This window comes from Plecotus auritus (genome assembly GCF_963455305.1).
Source record: "Plecotus auritus genome assembly, chromosome: 3".
In the NCBI taxonomy this organism is placed as follows: Eukaryota; Metazoa; Chordata; class Mammalia; order Chiroptera; family Vespertilionidae; genus Plecotus; species Plecotus auritus.
Window position 1 is genome coordinate 99126486 of NC_137772.1, and position 17833 is coordinate 99144318.

Below are 17833 nucleotides of genomic sequence, written 5' to 3' on the forward strand. Positions count from 1 at the left end.
TTGAACAATTCTAAAGGAAGGAAATAGAATTAGGGGAGTGCAAGGCCAGCAAATGATGAGGATATTTCCTTTCTAACAACACCCAGCACATTTTGGCTATTAGTCTGGATAACTGTGACCTTTCTAGTGGCCAATCAATAGAAGAGAAATGAAAGGCAGAACAATGTAGCACATGACTGAGTGGGCCTTTCCAACCCCTGCCAGCTATCCAAACCTTCCAAGGGGAAGAGATGGTCCATAAAACAAAACTGGCTAGAAGACTGCCTGGATTCTTATTTTATCTCCTTCCAGATTCCAAACATCCCAGGCCCAGTCAAGCTGTTCTGTTTTTAGAATTGAAGAGCAGTCTGAAGATACAGATATTTCCCAAAACAACTTCACAGACTAAAATAAACAAGGGGATAATATTGGCTCAATCATTTTGTGACAGAGAGATGACTGAGAGAGAAATTTTTGACTTTCATTCTTGTATATTTTAGATACTATGAAAGGAAGGAATGAAAGTTATTACTTGATTTTTAGTCAATGAAACAGATGCCACACAAGCAGGGCTGTAGAGTTAGGATGAGATAGGGGATAACATGAAGACTGGTTATTAAGCATGAAGGAGAAGGAAGGGATTGGGAAGTTGTTGAAATCGTAGATAATATTTAAAACTTGAACGGTTCCTTAAAGTTAATACATTTTCAAATAAAATGGCATCTTAACTGCTCATCCCACTTCAGGACCAGAAAATAATAGGTGCTAATAGGTGGTCTCAGGGAATCTTGTGAACCACATTTCTGGAGAAGGACACTTTCAGAAAAGCCACAGGCATTGGCTGGGTTGGGTGAAGCAGAAAGTATTGGAAAATACTGAGGGAATAATAGGCAGTTACAGTGGAGGGTACAGGAAGGGATCTTATGTAATTGTTATCATCAAAAAGCATTTCTCAAAGACAGCACTGCAACTATTTTTGTTCCATGAGGTAGATACCTAACAGCAGGTAAAATCTTACACTATGGAAAAATAGATAGCAAATCTACCTTTTCAGTACAGTACTCTACTCTTATCAACAAGACCCCCTGTGGATGCCTGAAACACTGGGGAGTACTGAACCCTATATATAATGATTTTATACAAACCTACCTATGATAAAGTTTAATTTCTTAATTAGGCATGGTAATAAATTAACAACAATAACTAGTTATAAAATAGTTTATAACAATATACTGCAATAAAAGTTATGGGAATATGGTTTCTCTCTCCCGCCACCCCTCCCCTCTCTCTGATAACTGATTTGATAAATGAGATGGTTACTAAGTAACTAATGGGCAGAGTAAAGAGGCCGGACAAAGAGATGATTCACATTTCAGGTAGGTGGGACAGAGTGCAATGGTGTGAGATTTCATCACGATACTCAAAATAGTGCATAATTTAAAACCATGAATTGTTTATTTCTGGAATTCTCTATTTAACTAGAGTCCCAATGCATGAAATTTGTGCAAGGTGCTTGGCCCTTGCAGCCCCCAGCTTCGTCTGGAAGGATGTCTGGAAGGTCATTTGGCTGTCTGGTCTAATTAACATATTATGCTTTTATTATTATAGATACGTTTGGACTGTTGATTACTGATAATTGAAAGCACAGAAAGTGAAACCATGGAAAAGGGGGAATGGCTGTAAAACTCTTGATGCAGATCAAACTAGACTTTAAACTGATAATTCATTCTAAAATATTACTAAAGTTCAGAGGAAAAAAGTATTTTTTATTTTCTTCCTAACCTTTGCCTTTTCTTTAAAAATGTCTGGAATTTTTCACAGAAAGAAAATAATATGGCTTGAGGTTATTCATTTTTCATAAATAAAAATTTCAGTAATTATTCATAAAGTCAGGCTAGTTGTTCTAAAAAGTTCAGTCTCCGCTCCTTCCATCAAGGGTGGTGATTTCTTTTTTTAACCAACCTTAATCAATTGATAGAGAATAGGAACAAACAGTAAAGCCTGTGGGAAGTGGGAGGAAATATGTTAAGTATATGTTTCATGCCTTACAGTTCATTTTTATTTGCAAATTTTCAATCAAGAATGATGATGCATTATTTTTAAAAATAAACAAATTTGGTAAGATATTAAGATTTGATAATTTGGGAAGTGCATATAGAAATGCTAATTATATGAATTCATGACTTTCTGCATATTTGAAATAATTTATTATAGCAGGGAATGAATATACCACACTTATATAAAGCTACCCATAGTAATCTTAGTAAATGTTAAACTCAGCTTGTTACTCGAACCTGACACAGTAAATCTTCAATTTTGTAGACCTTGATTTAGTGTACTTTGGATTTAATGGACAAAATTTCCAGTCTATATGTCATATGTGAAAATGAACACCCTGTTAATTTTAAAATGCTTTAACTGAGGAGAAACCAAGATAGGTAAACAAGATAGGGCATAGGTAAACACCTAAACTGCTGCCTCGAACAACAATTTCAAAACTACAACTAAAAGACAAAACGGACATCATCCAGAACCACAGGAAGACTGAGTGGAAATTCTACAACTAGAAGGAAAGAGAAAAGCACACTGAGACTCAGAGGAGCTGCAGGAGGCAGAGGTACTGAGACGCGTTTGTGGAGAGGACTGGAAACTGAGTGCACGGCTGGCTTTCTCAAGCAGGAGGGAGACGAAAGCTCACAACTGCGCTGAACTCCAGTTCCGGGCCAGACTCTGGGGACCCAGACTCATACGGGGTGAAACTGGACTGTCAGGAAAGAGAAAAGCACACTGAGACTCAGAGGAACTGTGGAAGGCAGAGGTACCCAGGCGCACGCAGAGAGGGCGGGCAACTGAGTACGCAGCTGGCTTTCTCAAGTGGGAGGAAAACAAAAGCTCCCAACTGCACTGAAATCCAGTTCCGGGCAAGGCTCTGGGGACCCAGACTCATTCGGGGAGAAACTGGACTGTCTGGCAGCAGGTGGAACTCGAGGGTGGCTTTCTCTCAGAGGTGCTTGCAGCGATTACCATGGGACACTGAGACACAGGGGCCTATTAGGGCAGGGCTGACAGGAAACCAATGCTGTCTGCTCCATCCTGAGACTCCGCCCCATCCAAGCTTTTGCAAGTCTTGTCTCATAAGGGTGTGTCCAGCACAGAAGTTCTCCCAGAGTAGACACAGCTGATCCTCACAGCCAATTGGCCTGGAGGTCAATTCCTCCCAGTGATACCAACAACAATCAAGGCTTAACTACAACAAGACTGTGCACACAGCCCACAAAGGAGTGCACCAAGAATGTCCACCTCAGGTACCTGAGGGGGGCTGAGCCACTGGGCGCTATAGGACACCTAGCACACAAACCCACTCTATCAACTCAGGGGAGAAGCCAAAATGTGGAGACAAAGAAACAGATCACAAATGAAAGAAATGGAGGAAAGCAAACTACTGGGTATAGAGTTCAAAACCACAGTTATAAGGTTTTTCAAGAATTTTCTAGAAAAGGCCAATAAATTTAGTGAGACCCTCGAGGATATAAAAAGGACCAACTAGAAATTAAGCATACACTGACTGAAATAAAAAATATTATACAGAGATCTAACAGCAGACTAGAGGATCGCAAGAATCAAGTCAAAGATTTGAAATATGAAGAAGCAAAAAACACTCAACCAGAAAAGCAAAAAGAAAAAAGAATCCAAAAACATGAAGATAGTGGAAGGAGCCTCTGGGACAACTTCAAGCGTACCAACATCCGAATTATGGGGGTGCCAGAAGAAGAGAGAGAGCAAGATACTGAAAACCTATTTGAAGAAATAATGACCGAAAACTTCCCCCACCTGGTGAAAGAAATAGACTTACAAGTCTAGGAAGTGCAGAGAACCCCAAACAAAAGGAATCCAAAGAGGACCACACCAAGAAACATCATAATTAAAATGCCAAGAGCAAAAGACAAAGAGAGAATATTAAAAGCAGCAAGAGAAAAACAGTTACCTACAAGGGAGCAACTACAAGAAATATGACTGTCAGTGGATTTCTCAACAGAAACTATGCAGGCCAGAAGGGAGTGGCAAGAAATATTCAAAGTGATGAATAGCAAGAACCTACAACCAAGATTACTCTACCAGCAAAGCTATCATTCAGAATTGAAGGGCAGACAAAGAGCTTCACAGATAAGAAAAAGCTAAAGGAGTTCATCAGCGCCAATCCAGTATTATATGAAATGCTGAAAGGTATTCTTTAAGAAGAGGAAGAAGAAGAAAAAGGTAAAGATAAAAATTATGAACAACAAATACATGTCTATCAACAAGTGAATCTAAAAATCAAGTGAATAAAAAAATCTGATGAACAGAATAAACTTGTGAATATAATAGAATCAGGGGCATAGAAAGGGAGTGGACCAACAATTCTCGGGAGGAAAGGGGTGTGGGGGGTGCGGGAAGAGACTGGACAAAAATCATACACCTATGGATGAGGACAGTGGAGGGAGTAAGGGCAGAGGGTGGGGTGGGAACCGGGTGGAGGGGAACTATGGGGAAAAAAGAGGAACAATTGTAATAATCTGAACAATAAAGATTTATTAAATTAAAAGAAAATAAAGTTGTAAACTCAAAAAATAAAATAAAATAAAATGCTTTTAACCAAGATTTACTTATTATTAAATTAAGAGGTTATTTTTAAAAATTAATTCACTGTTATTTTTAACAAATTTTAGCAAAAAGGCCATATATTGGAAAAAACACTGTAGTTTATTTATTTATCAAGGGTAGTATTGTGAAAAATGCTCACTTGTCAGAATTAAAATAACGGACTCAGAGACAGAAGTATGGCAAAAATGAGACTTTTAATACGTTCTTGCAAGAGCGGGTGTTGGTCAGGTTGAACAGGCGCAAAAAGGGTAGTGATCACAGGCTATTTATCCCTAAGGTAGGGGCAAGAGTCCCTCCTCTGGTTCTTTATTGGTTGAGTACTATGGGGTTAATAGTTTTCCTCATACGTTGCCTAGGTCTTTTTATCTCCCATTGGGCCATTTAAAAAAATGGGCTGAGGTTTTTTCTAGTTGTTTCCACCTCCCCCTGTCTAGTTGAGGCCAGTGGGAGGAGTCTTGTCCTGGGCGCCTGGGGTTTTCCACCGTGATGCTGGCTCACCTACACAATTCTTTGTTCTTATATCCTCTTCCCTCCTCCCTTCATCCTGTTTGCCCTGGGGAAATTCAGTAACCGTTTCCATTAGAAGTTGACTGTGCTGAAGATGGATCACAGAGGCCCACTTACTACAGTATGTATAAATATTACATATCTACAACTATAGTCTACATATTTAAATCCCAGAGTCACTACTCATAAACAATGTTCCATGAATGATTAGCACATGACCACACCAAATTGCGCCCAGCAATCGGTTCTGTTGTCACGTGGCATGACTTTCTGTAGCAGTTTTAACTCATGCCAGCTGATGTTCTGATGTACACTAAGCCACACCCCAGCCATGTGCATTTGTTTACTTGTGGTGATGTGAATTCACACATTTACTAGACCTATTCAGTATAAATTTAAAATTTACTGTAATACATACAGAAAAATTGTCTGAATTTAAACTTTTCATACATACTTAATTTTAATTATACAAACAGGCCTGCATAAGTAAAAACAGGTAAACTAATGCATTTGTCAATTTTTTAACCTACACATTTGGAAAACCTACTTTATTATATAATGGGCTTTCAGCTTCAATGGACACCCCCTCACCTGAATTAGTCCATTTATCAAGGTTTTACTGTATTGTTCTCTTGAAGCTATAGCTTCCATGTTAAAATTTTTTTTTAATATACTTTACTTTACAATTCAGGAGTTTCAGTTTCTGTGTGAACCCCAGGAGCAGCCTGGCCTTCAAGGCCCTGGCTAATACAGACTGCCCAGACACAGGAATTCAACCAGATGGCCAACTCATGGACGCTGACCATGAGAATCCATATACGGACCAACAATGACACTGCCTGCATGTCCACAGCCCCTTCCCCAGATCTCCTTGTTTTGCTTTCCCTCGCCCTCATAAAAACCTCTGTCTGCACTGAGATCTGGAGATGGGTTTTTGAGGACTGGAAAAATCCCCCCATCTTCTCAATCTATGGACACTTGAATAAACCTCTTTCCTTTTTTACCAACACCTGTGTCAGGAGTTTGGCTTTCATTAGGGCAGGTAAGCGAACCTGGGTTCGGTAACATTATGAGAAATATTTTAAAAATAATAATCAAGGATACCAGTAATTTAATTTCAGGTTTAAATTATATATTTCAAATTGCAGTCATTCTCTTTGACTATTTTTGTTTTTTTGTTTTACTTTGTTTTGCTTAATTTTTCCTCCCAAAATTATCCATTTCCATTTCTGTAAATAATACTTATTTTCCACTAATTCCTATGACTCCTAACTTGTTACATTTTCCTCAGTCTGTCCTTTCCTTATTTTTTTCTGAAAAGATGCATGCTGATCTCTTGATTAACATAGGGTTTGGTGAAGAATTTAAGTTACAGATGCAGTGATTTCAGACCTATGTAAAAAATACAATATCCCAGAATGAGCCCTACCCCAGCAGTACGCCAGCTGTCCTCCCTGCAGTTCTGGTGGCTCTGTGTGGCTCGGAGCCTCTCTGAGTGTAGGCAGTGGCCTCTGTGGGTTGATCAGGGCATCTTATGATGAGACTTTTGCTGTGGCCAATGGCCTCTTGGAAGGCTTCCCTGAAGTAAACCATGCTTCACATACTTCTCCAGATCTTCTTGGCTGGAGTATGGACTGAGAGCTCAAGAGCAGACTACTTCACCAGCATCCATGTTACATATCCAGCACTTTGTTCTGATATTTTTGAGTATCAGCTAGGACCTAGGTTAACTAAATTAACTACCAGAAAAAGCAACCGTATTGCATACAGGGAGTTTTTGCAGTGTGCTTCTATAACAGAAGCTTGTGATAACAATGATAATATTTTCTGGTTGAGTGCCAATAGTCTGTCCCTGTTTACGAAGCCCATCTGTTTGGAAGTCAGAGAAAAGGGCTATGAAAGATTAAAAGAAAAACTTGCAAAATCTCAGAGGGAACTGAAGTTAAAAGATGAAAAGTGTGAGAAGCTTTCTAAAGTATGAGGTCAATTTAAACAGGAATTGGAGAAACTCACAGCTACTCTATTTAAGGAAGCTCATAAGATGGTGAGAAAAGCAACTGTCAAGCAGGCAAAAGCAGAACAACAGCTAAAAGAAGCACAAGGGAAAACTGAAGTACTTCATGCTGAGTAGCTGCTTTGTCCAGTTCTTTTATTGTCCAGTTCTCCATCATCACCTACCAAGAGTCTTTGCCAGATGAAAAGACACCTTTTAAAAAGGGGCATACAGGAAATAAAAATACAGGCAGTGCTGTGAGTGGCAGTCCTCAGGATCTCAATGTAATATAGCTGTGGATGAAAAGGGACCACATTCTAACCTGACAAGTTCAGGAAAGGCCTGTGTGGCTGCCTTGTAAACTCATAGACCTAAAGTAACCACAAAGAATGGTATGAAATTAAAACTTTTTAGCTAAAAGCAGTTTATGGTGGGTAGTCATGTCCTAGGCTGGCATCTTCCTTGACAAAGGTCAATCTGTCTGTTGTCTTTTTGCATCTATGATAACAATAACATTCCTTTGGAATGTCAAAGTAATTTTCCTTTTACCAGACCCCTCAAACCACAAGCACAGCTCTGCGGAGACCACAAATCCCCTCATTGTTATTGAGTCAATTATTGACTGTTAATGATCCTGCACCTACCTATATAAAAGACTTATGTGCCTATCATTTTACTTTTTATCCAATCCCAGAGATTTTCCCCCTTTGCTTTCTACCACCTCCCTAACCTATCATCAATGGATTTCATGTAACCCACATACATCTCCTCTTTTGATTGTAATGTATAAAATAAGGTGCAAAACTGCCATTCTCCAGAGCATTATCTCAAGCCTTTAAGATTTTTGCTTCCCGGCAATTGTCAACAGTTTGGCTCAAACACAAAAATTCTTCACAGGTTTAAATATTTCTTACTTTGACACAGCCAATTGTGAAAGAATGCAAAGAGACTAATTTATCTCTGTATAATGAATTCAGGTCTTGGCAGGATGTGTCCACAATAGACAGAACCTGTCCTTTCTTGGACAAAATCTATCAGAAAGATATCTTTCCATGTTTAACATTATCAAAAAGTGAATTGGCTTCAGCGGTTTTGGGGGCTGTGGAAACAATACTCTAAGTATTAAAGCAGTGGGATTACAACCTATTGGATTTGTGAAGGCTTCTGTAGACGAATGTGAAGGACAAAAAACAAAAAGTGCTCTCACTGGCAGAGTAAGTCCTGTAAACACAGAATTAAATTAGGAGACTCAAACGACTATTATCATGTTTCTCCTTTTTGTAGATACAGGATCATTTCTGTATGTAACTTTTTTATACATTTGATATATCCAGCAGGAACTTGTGAAACAGCAGGCAGTTAGTCACATGTTTTGGGAAGTTGCACAGTTGAGAAAAGAGATGTCACTGGCTAAGCTGGGATATCTGAAAAAGGAACTCTGATCCTCTGCCTGGGACAATGCATGAGCCTCCCTAATACCCGGAAAATGGGCTGGATATTTTTATGGTTACTTGATATTTATTTCCAAGGTGTGGGCCCAAGACATTTTCCCTCTTCTGCAAATTATACCAAGAAACCTTGTGATTTTTAAAAAACTGACCTATCCTGCGTTTGCTTATTCTTTAGTTGCACACACACACAAAAATTACAGCTGTACTAGTGATTGTAATTTATATTTGCAAAAAAAAAAGATAATAAATAAATATTAGATTGAAAAAATACAACTTTCCAGGCATCCACCATTCCCATCTCTGAATTTTAAAAGTAAATTCCTAGACCAGCAAGAGAAACAAATGAGTCTGGATTTTTAGTTTCTAGTGATTTACTCCTAGAAAGAGACAAAGGCTTGTTTTTCCAGTGGATACAGACATCTCCACCCCAGTTTGCCCCAGGGCAAAAGTAGCCCTTCTGGAAAACAGTGTCATGTTTTATAATTCAGAGAAAAAAAAGTTAAAGGTAAAGAAAAGTTGAGGAATGCTACTTAACCAAGAGGGCTCAAAATGTATAATTTGATAGACTTAACTCTGCCTTTAATGAGTGATGCTATCTTCAGTTTTTCAATCTCTGGTAAGGTGTCTTGACAGTATAGAACTCCAGAACAACTAACATGTACTCTGCTGCCTTCACTGTTATCGTCTGCTGAGAAATCAGTAACCACCAGCAAATGGGCAACTGAATGGGGCTTCAGCCTTCCATTAGGATTCTCTTTGAGCATAATGAATTCCTCTCACAGAGCCTATCTATTTCTTATAACTTGTTTGTTACTTTAATATTATTTGGTTTGTGCTAGTTACCATCTTTATTTTAAAATCTCTTGCCTTGGCTGGTATTTCTCAATGTTTAGAGCATTGGCCCTTGACCAAAGGGTCAAGGGTTTGACCTAGTCAAGGGCACATACCTGGGTTGTAGGCTTGATCGTGCCCTGGTCTGGGTGTATCTGAGAGACAACCAATTGATGTGTCTCTCTGACATCAATGTATCAATATTTCTCTCTCTCTCTCTCTCTCTCTCTCTCTCTCTCTCTCTCTCTCTCGTCTTTCTCTCTCCCCCCTCTTCCCTTCTACCCTTCCCTTCTCTCTAAAAATCAATGGGAAAAATATCCTTGGGTGAGTATTAACAACAAAAAATCTCTTATTAATTGATCATGGCATTCCTAAAAAACACACCCATTGATAATATTGGAATAGAGGGATGCTTTAAATTAGTCAAAACCCAGCTGGTGTGGCTCAGAGGTTCTGTATCAACCTATGAACCAGGAGGTCATGGTTCAATTCCAGGGCAGGGCACATGCCTGGGTTGTAGACTCGATACTCAGTGGGAGGCAGCCAATCAATGATTCTCTCTTATCATTGATATTTCTATCTCTCTTTCCCTCTCCTTTCCTCTCTCAAATCAATAAAAATATATTAAAAAATAAATTAAAAAAATAAAAGTACAAGCCCTCCATTAAAAAATAGTCAAAAAATTTAAATTACAATTAAATATAGAATAGTAAAATAAAAAATAATCAAATAAAAATATATAGTTCATAATTTACACCACATTCATAATTAACTGCAACATATTATATTACAAAATGTAAACCCCAAACTATAAAACCTCTAGGAGAAAACACAGGAAGAAATATTTTTTACCTTGTGTTAGGCTAAGATTTCTTAGATACATTATCAAAAGCATGGTCCATAATGAAAAAAAATGACTAAATCTAACTTTGTCAAAAATAAGAATGTAGTTCTTTGAAAAACACTGTGAGAAAATTTTTGCAAATCTCATATCCAGTAAAAGACTTGTATCCAAAATATCTAAAAACATTTAAAACTTAACAAGAAAACAAAAAAATGCAATTAAAAATATTGAACAAAGAAGATATAAGATGGCAAATACCCATATGAAAAGATTTTAAACCTCATTTGTCATTAAGGAAATGTAAATTATAGCCACAATGAGATATCATTTAGCACCTGTCAGAATGATCAAAGTTAAAAAGACTTACCATGCTCAGTATTAGTGAGGCCGTGGATTAACTGGAACTTTCACACACTGCTGTGGCAATGTGAAATGGTAGAACCACTTTGGAAAACAACTTGGCAGCTTCTTAAAAATGTTAAACATACACATACCCGATTATCCAACCATTCCACTCCTAGGTATTTACCAAAGAGAACTGAGTACATATATTTTTACAAAGATTTCTATATGACCATAGTTGCTGTATTTGTATTAGCCCCAAACTGAAAACAATCTGAATGTTCATTAACAGTGAATATTTTTAAAAAATTTTGTGGTATATCCATACACTGGGATATATTTAGCAATAAAAAAAGGAATGAATTCAAATTCAAACCAATCTATAATGAAAGAAAGCAGATTAGTAGTTTCCTGGCATGGGAGAGTATGGAATGGGGGTAGGAAGGAATTACAGAGGGTCAGGAAGAAAACATGGATAATGGATATGTTTATTATCTAAATCATGGTGATGTTTTTACTGTTATATACACATCAAAATTTATCAAGTTGTACACTTTAAGTAAGTTCAACTTATTATATGTCAATTAAACCTCAGTAAAGTTGTTAAAAAGAAAGGAAAGGGAAAGGAAGGGCAAATGGGAAAGAAGGAAGGGAGGAAGGGAGGGAGGGAAGGAGAGAGAGAGAGAGAGAGAGAGAGAGAGAGAGAGAGAGAGAGAGAGAGAGAGAGAGAAGAAAGGAAGGAAGGAGGGAGGGAGGGAAGAAGAAAAGGCCTGGATTTAAAGTCAGAGACCTGGGTTGGGATCTTGAATCTGTCATTTACTTGCTGTAGAGCAAATTGCATTCTTTGAGCCTCAGTTTTTTCTATAAAATGAGGTTAATGATACCCATTTCATACACAGATAATGTATATACAGTATTTTGCAATATGTAGAATGTTCAATAAATATTAGGCATTATTATGAATACTATTTTTAATATTTATCAAGCAGATGAAAGTTGCATCAATTTGAGGCGTTTCCCACCCACATTGGCTGGAAATGTCTGGAGTCCTTTGGGGTGAGAGGGATATGTTAAAGTGGGTGTGGGGAGCAGAGAAGAAGCAGGGATGTTCGTCTTTTGCTGTGAGATGGAAAATAATACCTGAAACGTGTTAGACCACACATCACACAGGAAATGTACTGCTGCTGCCCTCCTGTTTGGGGTCTTCAGGTCCCAGCATACAATGCTCCAATTTAATGTAGGCCAAAAAGCACTGCTAATGTGGATGTGCAGTTTCTTTGGGCTAACCCAGTAGAGAGGAACTGAAGCAGAAATGGGCAATAAATTCTTAATGCAATGCACACATTATGCCTCATGTTATTTGTAAACAAAAGGCATACCATGTGTTTTCTCTGTAAGCTAAAATACACTTATTTATACTTACTAAATGGTGGCCAACTATTGCTTGGATGACATAAAAAGCTTTTATAAACATAAAAATGTTTATAAAGAAATTGTTTAGAAACATGCATATACTGTTTTTAAAAATGCAGTTTCTCTTTCCATTAAACATCTACTCCTTGGATAGCACCAAGTGTGGAAGTAGATGCAAAGCACTAAGCCATTTAAAATCTAAATGAGACTTTAATAAGGAAATGTCATGTTTCATTTTAAAGATTCTCTTCACCTACTTTTCTTAAGCTGTCAGTGAAAGAAAAGGCAGCTTTATAACTGCATGGCTGCCTCAGCTTCAGATTACATGTGAAATCTCACATTTTTTTCTCACACCTTTCTCTCCCTTCCTCCCTCTCCATCCCTATCCCAACTCCTTCCCTCTCTGCCATCCAGCCCTCCCCAACCCCAGCTTTCTGCCTTACACTTCCTTCTTACGCAGCTGACAGAATGATGGAGTTTTGCTGATTTGATTAAGCTGCTGAAAGATGGTAGCCCTTATTAATTTAGGGGGTGTCAGGCAAAAAATAAAATAAAATAAATGACAAGAGTGAAAAAAATGTTTCTTACTCTGGATCATCATCCTAGCCTGTCTGGGTAAAAATTAGGTGATTTTGGTTTCCACTGCTTGGCAGAGTGTGAAAACAAATGGAACTTAACTTTGTCAGACGTTCACTGTCTTCCATTCCACACTCCCACTGCTGTTCTTGTAACCCTGAGGGCTTTGCTCACATTTGCTCATAGTGAGCAAAGAATCCCACTGAACATTAGGATTCTCACCCCTTGTTAAAAACTTTAGCAGAAGTAACAACAGGTCTTCTTTTAGATATATTTTATAGTAGCCTCTTTTTTTTCTAATCACAACTATTAACTGCACTGTTGGTCACAAAATAGGAATAAGCCCACGAAGCCAGTGCTGAATATTGGAAACTATCACACGGTTCCCGAGAAAGTTGGGAAGATAATGGTGCAGTATGAAGCTGTTATTGTCATTCTATTTCCTGAAGTGATATACTTGGTGTTATTTTGTTTGTAAGAGATGGTTCTTACAGGGTCACCTGCATGACAAGGTGGCTAGTTTTGATTGTAGGCTTGATCTGAGTTTATGGTAAAGGACACAGAGAGAAATGTGTCATAGATCCTTTACAATGACTGGTGAGGTCTGAAGAAATTTTGGATAATTCTTTTGTGATAGAAGGTAATGCACACTGAATAGATAATAATATTTTGTGTATACTGTGAACAAAATAATAGACAATGCACTCTAACATTGGAAACCTGTGCAGAGGATGAACCTGTTAATAAAAAGGAGATAAAGAGAATCACACATTGTTGAGTTTAGTACATGAGGCTGTTTGTTTCACCAGGAAGCTGCAGCTTCACAACCCTCCCTTCCCCCTTTCCTGCTCCATGATAGGGAGCAGCCTATCCTCCCACACAGGATTGGAGGGGGAAAGAGGGACTAGGGAGAGGTAAACACATGGGAACTAGTAGTCAAAATGGTGCAGGGGGAGGTGCTTGACCATAGAGGCCTGTCAGTCTAACCTAGGAAAGGGATCATTGATTGACTAGGGGTGGACCCATCAGAAGCCCGAGAAAGCCTGGGAAGTTGACTGCTTATTGGGACAGATCTCAAGGGCTGCAAAGGACTACGCTTTAATATGAAACAGAAACTGTGGACACTGGTCTTTGTCTTGGCCTTGATGAAGGTAAGGTTGGACTTTTTTCATAGCAGGTTGGACGAAGATGGGGCACTGGGAACCCAGGGGGGAACTCCTTTGATTCTGCATCACAGTTAAATTACCTTGCCACACCACAATCTCGCATGCCTCGGTCCTTGAAATGCTTTTCTCACAATCCCATGGAAGAGCCCAGTTTCCACCAACAGCAAACCTAACGGGAAGAGTTCCTTCTTCAGATTTGGAAGGAACTAAGAAGTTGTTTATTCTCTACCGACACATTAATCTTTCCACAGCACCCGCAAACCTCTGTTAGAATATATTCAGTGAGCCCAGCCAGCATGGCTCAGTGGTTGAGCATCAACCTGTGAACCAGGAGGTCACAGTTCCATTCTGGTCAGGACACATGCCTGGGTTGTGGGCTAGATCCCCAGTGTGGGGTGTGTAGGAAGGAGGCAGCCGATCAATGATTTTCTCACATGGATCTCTCTCTCCTCTCCGATCTCTTTCTCTTCTCCCTTCCTCTCTGGAAAAGGAAAAAAAAAAAAAGAATATATTCAGTGAGAGGGAGCTCACTACCCCAGTGTTACTGAATAATTCTGTTAGTTGGTCTTTTAGCTGAAATCAACTTTTCACGGTTTGAACCAATTAATCAAACTCTGCATTCTGGAGCCGGAGAATAAATCAAGTCCTTCTTCTGCCTGAGAGCCTTCAAGTTTTGTGGACAGCTCTTATATCTACACTAATTCTTTCATTCACCAAGTAAAGAAATTCCTCACTTCTTTAAGTAGTTTCTCTCTCAATCTCCCTAAGGGTCTTGCACAATTCCTTATATGTATATACATAGTAGGCTTTCAGGAAATGTTTGACTTGACACTAGTCTGGCTACTGACAATTGTATTCCACTCAGATTCCATTCTATATAATGTGGAAATAGCAGTGATTACTAGCATGTGTTTTTTTTTTTAATTTATTTTAGAGAGAAAGGGAGAGGGAGAGGGAGAGGGGGGGAAAGAGAGAGAGAGAGAGAGGAACATCAATTGACTGCCTCTTGCACGACCCCACTGGGGATGGAGCCCACCACCCAGGCATGTGCCCTGACTGGGACCATGACCTTCTGGTTCAAGGTCGATGCTCAACCACTGAACCACTGAGCAACACTAGCTGGGTACTAACATGTTTGCTGTTGATAACATCTTTATGTGGTTGACCACAAACCATTAATTTAACCTCATGTTTCCTCCTAGATTGGTTGACTGGTCCTCCCTCAGGTGGATGATGTTCCTCTCTCTCTTTTTAATTTACACAAGGCCCAGAAAAAAAAAATGTTTAGGGGTAAAAAAAAAAAAAAAAAAAAAGGCATGTCTGTGTAAACCTAAAACAAAGGACATGCCTATGTAAATCTTTATCTAGGAAGAAATCCTGAGCTTTGAGGAAAATATAAGTTCTTTTATTCTCCCTAGTTGATGAGAAAAAGTGAAAAACCTTAGTTATAGTTAAACTAGAGGCCTGGTGCATGAAATTTTTCATTGGGGGGGGCAGGGGTCCCTGAGAGCGGCCTGCACCCTCTCCAATCCAAGACCCCTCAGAAGATGTCCGACTGCCTCTTGAAATCCGGGACCGCTGGCTCCTGACCGCTCACCTGTGCCTGATCACCCCTAACCACCTCTGCCTGCCTGCCTGCCTCATCGCCCCTAATTGCTCCCCTGCTGGCCTGATTGCCCCTAACCATTTCTGCCTTGCCCCACACCCAGGACCCAGGCTTCCCTCCCTCTGGCTGGCTGCAGGCACCCAGGACCCAGGACCCGGGCTGGCTTTGCCCAGGTCCGGCCGCAAGGGACCATGGGCAGGTGGCTCGACTGGGCCACTGCCACAGGCACCCAGGACTGAAAGGCAAGTGGTTTGTCCCTCTCCCAGGCCCCAGCCTGGCTGGTCCCCATTCCTTTCTCGTGAGCTCATTTGTGCCCTCCTGGTCCCATTCCTCTCTCGTGAACTCATTTGTGCCTGGCTGGTCCCCATTCCTCTCTTCCCAGTGTTGAGTGTCTGAGCCATTATGGTGTGACAGCGTGAGGATGTGATGACCATTTGCATATTAGCTCTTTATTAAATAGGATTAATTTTAATTCATTTATATTTTAGCCAGTTCATTTCTGTTTATTTTAGGGAGGTGATGCACATTGAACATGAAACTGTATTTTTCTTTTAGCTTTTGGTTACATATATGACAGCAGATAAAGATGTAAAATAATGTACTTATTGCTGAGTATGTTTTAAGTATTAGAATTAGGAATATGATGTTTTGGGATGAATTATGTTCCCTCAAATTCATATGTTGAAGCCCTAACCCCTAGTACTTCTGAATATGACCTGGAGATAGGCTCTTTAAAGAGATAATCAAGTTAAAATGAGGATATGAGACTGGCCCTAATCCAATATGACTGGTGTTCTTATAAGGAATTAGGAGATAGACATAAACAGAGGGAAGACCATGTAAAGAGCAAGGGAGAAGAAAGCCATCTATAAGCCAAGGAGAGAGGCTTCTGAAGAAACCATACCTGCCAGTACCTTGATCTCAGACTTCTAGCCTCCAGAACTGTAAGAAAATAAATTTATGTTGTTTAAGTCACCCAGTCTGTGGTGCTTCTTTATGGTAGTTCTAGAAAACTAACATAGTAGGGAAATGCTCACAGTGTACATTTTGAAACATGAAGCCAAACCAAGATTAAAGGATATTTAAGATCCCATAAAATATAACTACAAATAATTGGTTATAATATTGGGTCTATTAATGTTGTTCATCTGAATTTATTCATATAAAATAAACCAGTACTTTCATTTGAACAGTTTTGAAAGGAAATCACAAAACATGTTGGTTAAACTATAACATTATTTAAAACATTATTCTTTGCTGTAACTAAATTAATATAATTTGAAACATGTTAGTATTCCTTTTGATGACTCGCCAATGCATTGTTTAGTATACTCATGTATTTATTACAACTTTGCTGTGTAACCTCAAAGCTAAATTAGCATTTTGGCAAAGGAATTATATGCCCAAACTTCTAATTTTATCATCTTTCTCATTTGTACAGGTCTATTACAGTTGTTAACCTTTGGAGGAAGCTTTTTGTATTTGACTGATCAAATGGCACATTGTGAGAAATTGGTCTGATGACATAAATGGGCATCCACCAAGTTATTGTCAAACAAGCAGCAGAATTTTAATTGTGTCAGTGCTTTTCACTAATCAAATAGTGAGTTGCTGCCAACACTTTCATAGAATAGACTAGAATTGGATTGACCTAATAAAGAATATTGACATAGTAAAGTTAAGTATTATTGGATGAAGTTTTGTTCCAATTACATTAATTAATTAATTCGACAGGTATTTATTGACATGCCTGGTACTGTTCTAGGTGCTCAGGAAAGACACATCAGTAGACAAACAAACAAAGATCCCTGACCTCATGGTGCTTACTCTGTAGCAGGAGAAAAAGGCTAATAAATAATAAGCACGATAAATAAATTAAATGGCATTTTAGAAGGGTACTAAAGGGTATTAGGAATTAAAGGAGTGGGGTAAGGTTGAAGTTTTAAACAGGATGATCAGGGCAGACTTTATTGAGCTGCTGCTAAGCAGACATATAAGAAGTGACGGAGTTGGCCATGTGGATATTTAAGGGAAGATTGTGCTAGGCAGAGGGAACAAGCAAGTGCCAAGTCACAAAGACAGAAATTCCTGGCATGTCTGTGGAATGGCAAGGGGCCTGTGTCTGGAGAAGGATGAGTGAGGAAGTGTTCGTGTCTAAGAAGTAAGAGTGGGCCAGCTCATATAGTATTTGAGGGCCATTTTAAGGATTCTTGCTGTTATGCTGAGTGAAACTGGGAATCACTCAGGGTTCTGGGCGGGGGACTGACATATATATGAGTTGTGACAGAAATGAGATTATTACCCTGGGATGATCTCTTAAATTTTGCAATTGGTTTACCAAACAATGCAAATAAGAATTACTTGAAGTTTTTTTTTTAAAATATATTTTATTGATATTTCACAGAGAGGAAGGGAGAGGGATAGAGAGCTAGAAACATCGATGAGAGAGAAACATCGATCAGCTGCCTCTTGCACACCTCCTAC

The 17833-nt window shown here is 39.0% G+C and overlaps 1 protein-coding gene and 1 pseudogene across 2 annotated transcripts in view; both read left to right on the forward strand.

Annotated features, from left to right (window-relative positions):
• Positions 1 to 17833, forward strand: part of LHFPL6 (LHFPL tetraspan subfamily member 6) — a 277681-nt gene that overhangs the window by 89588 nt on the left and 170260 nt on the right. The window lies entirely within an intron of this gene.
• Positions 6719 to 8562, forward strand: LOC308243287 (rab-3A-interacting protein-like; annotated as a pseudogene). The gene is made up of 2 exons: positions 6719 to 7404; positions 8045 to 8562. The product of its transcript is annotated as a rab-3A-interacting protein-like (transcript).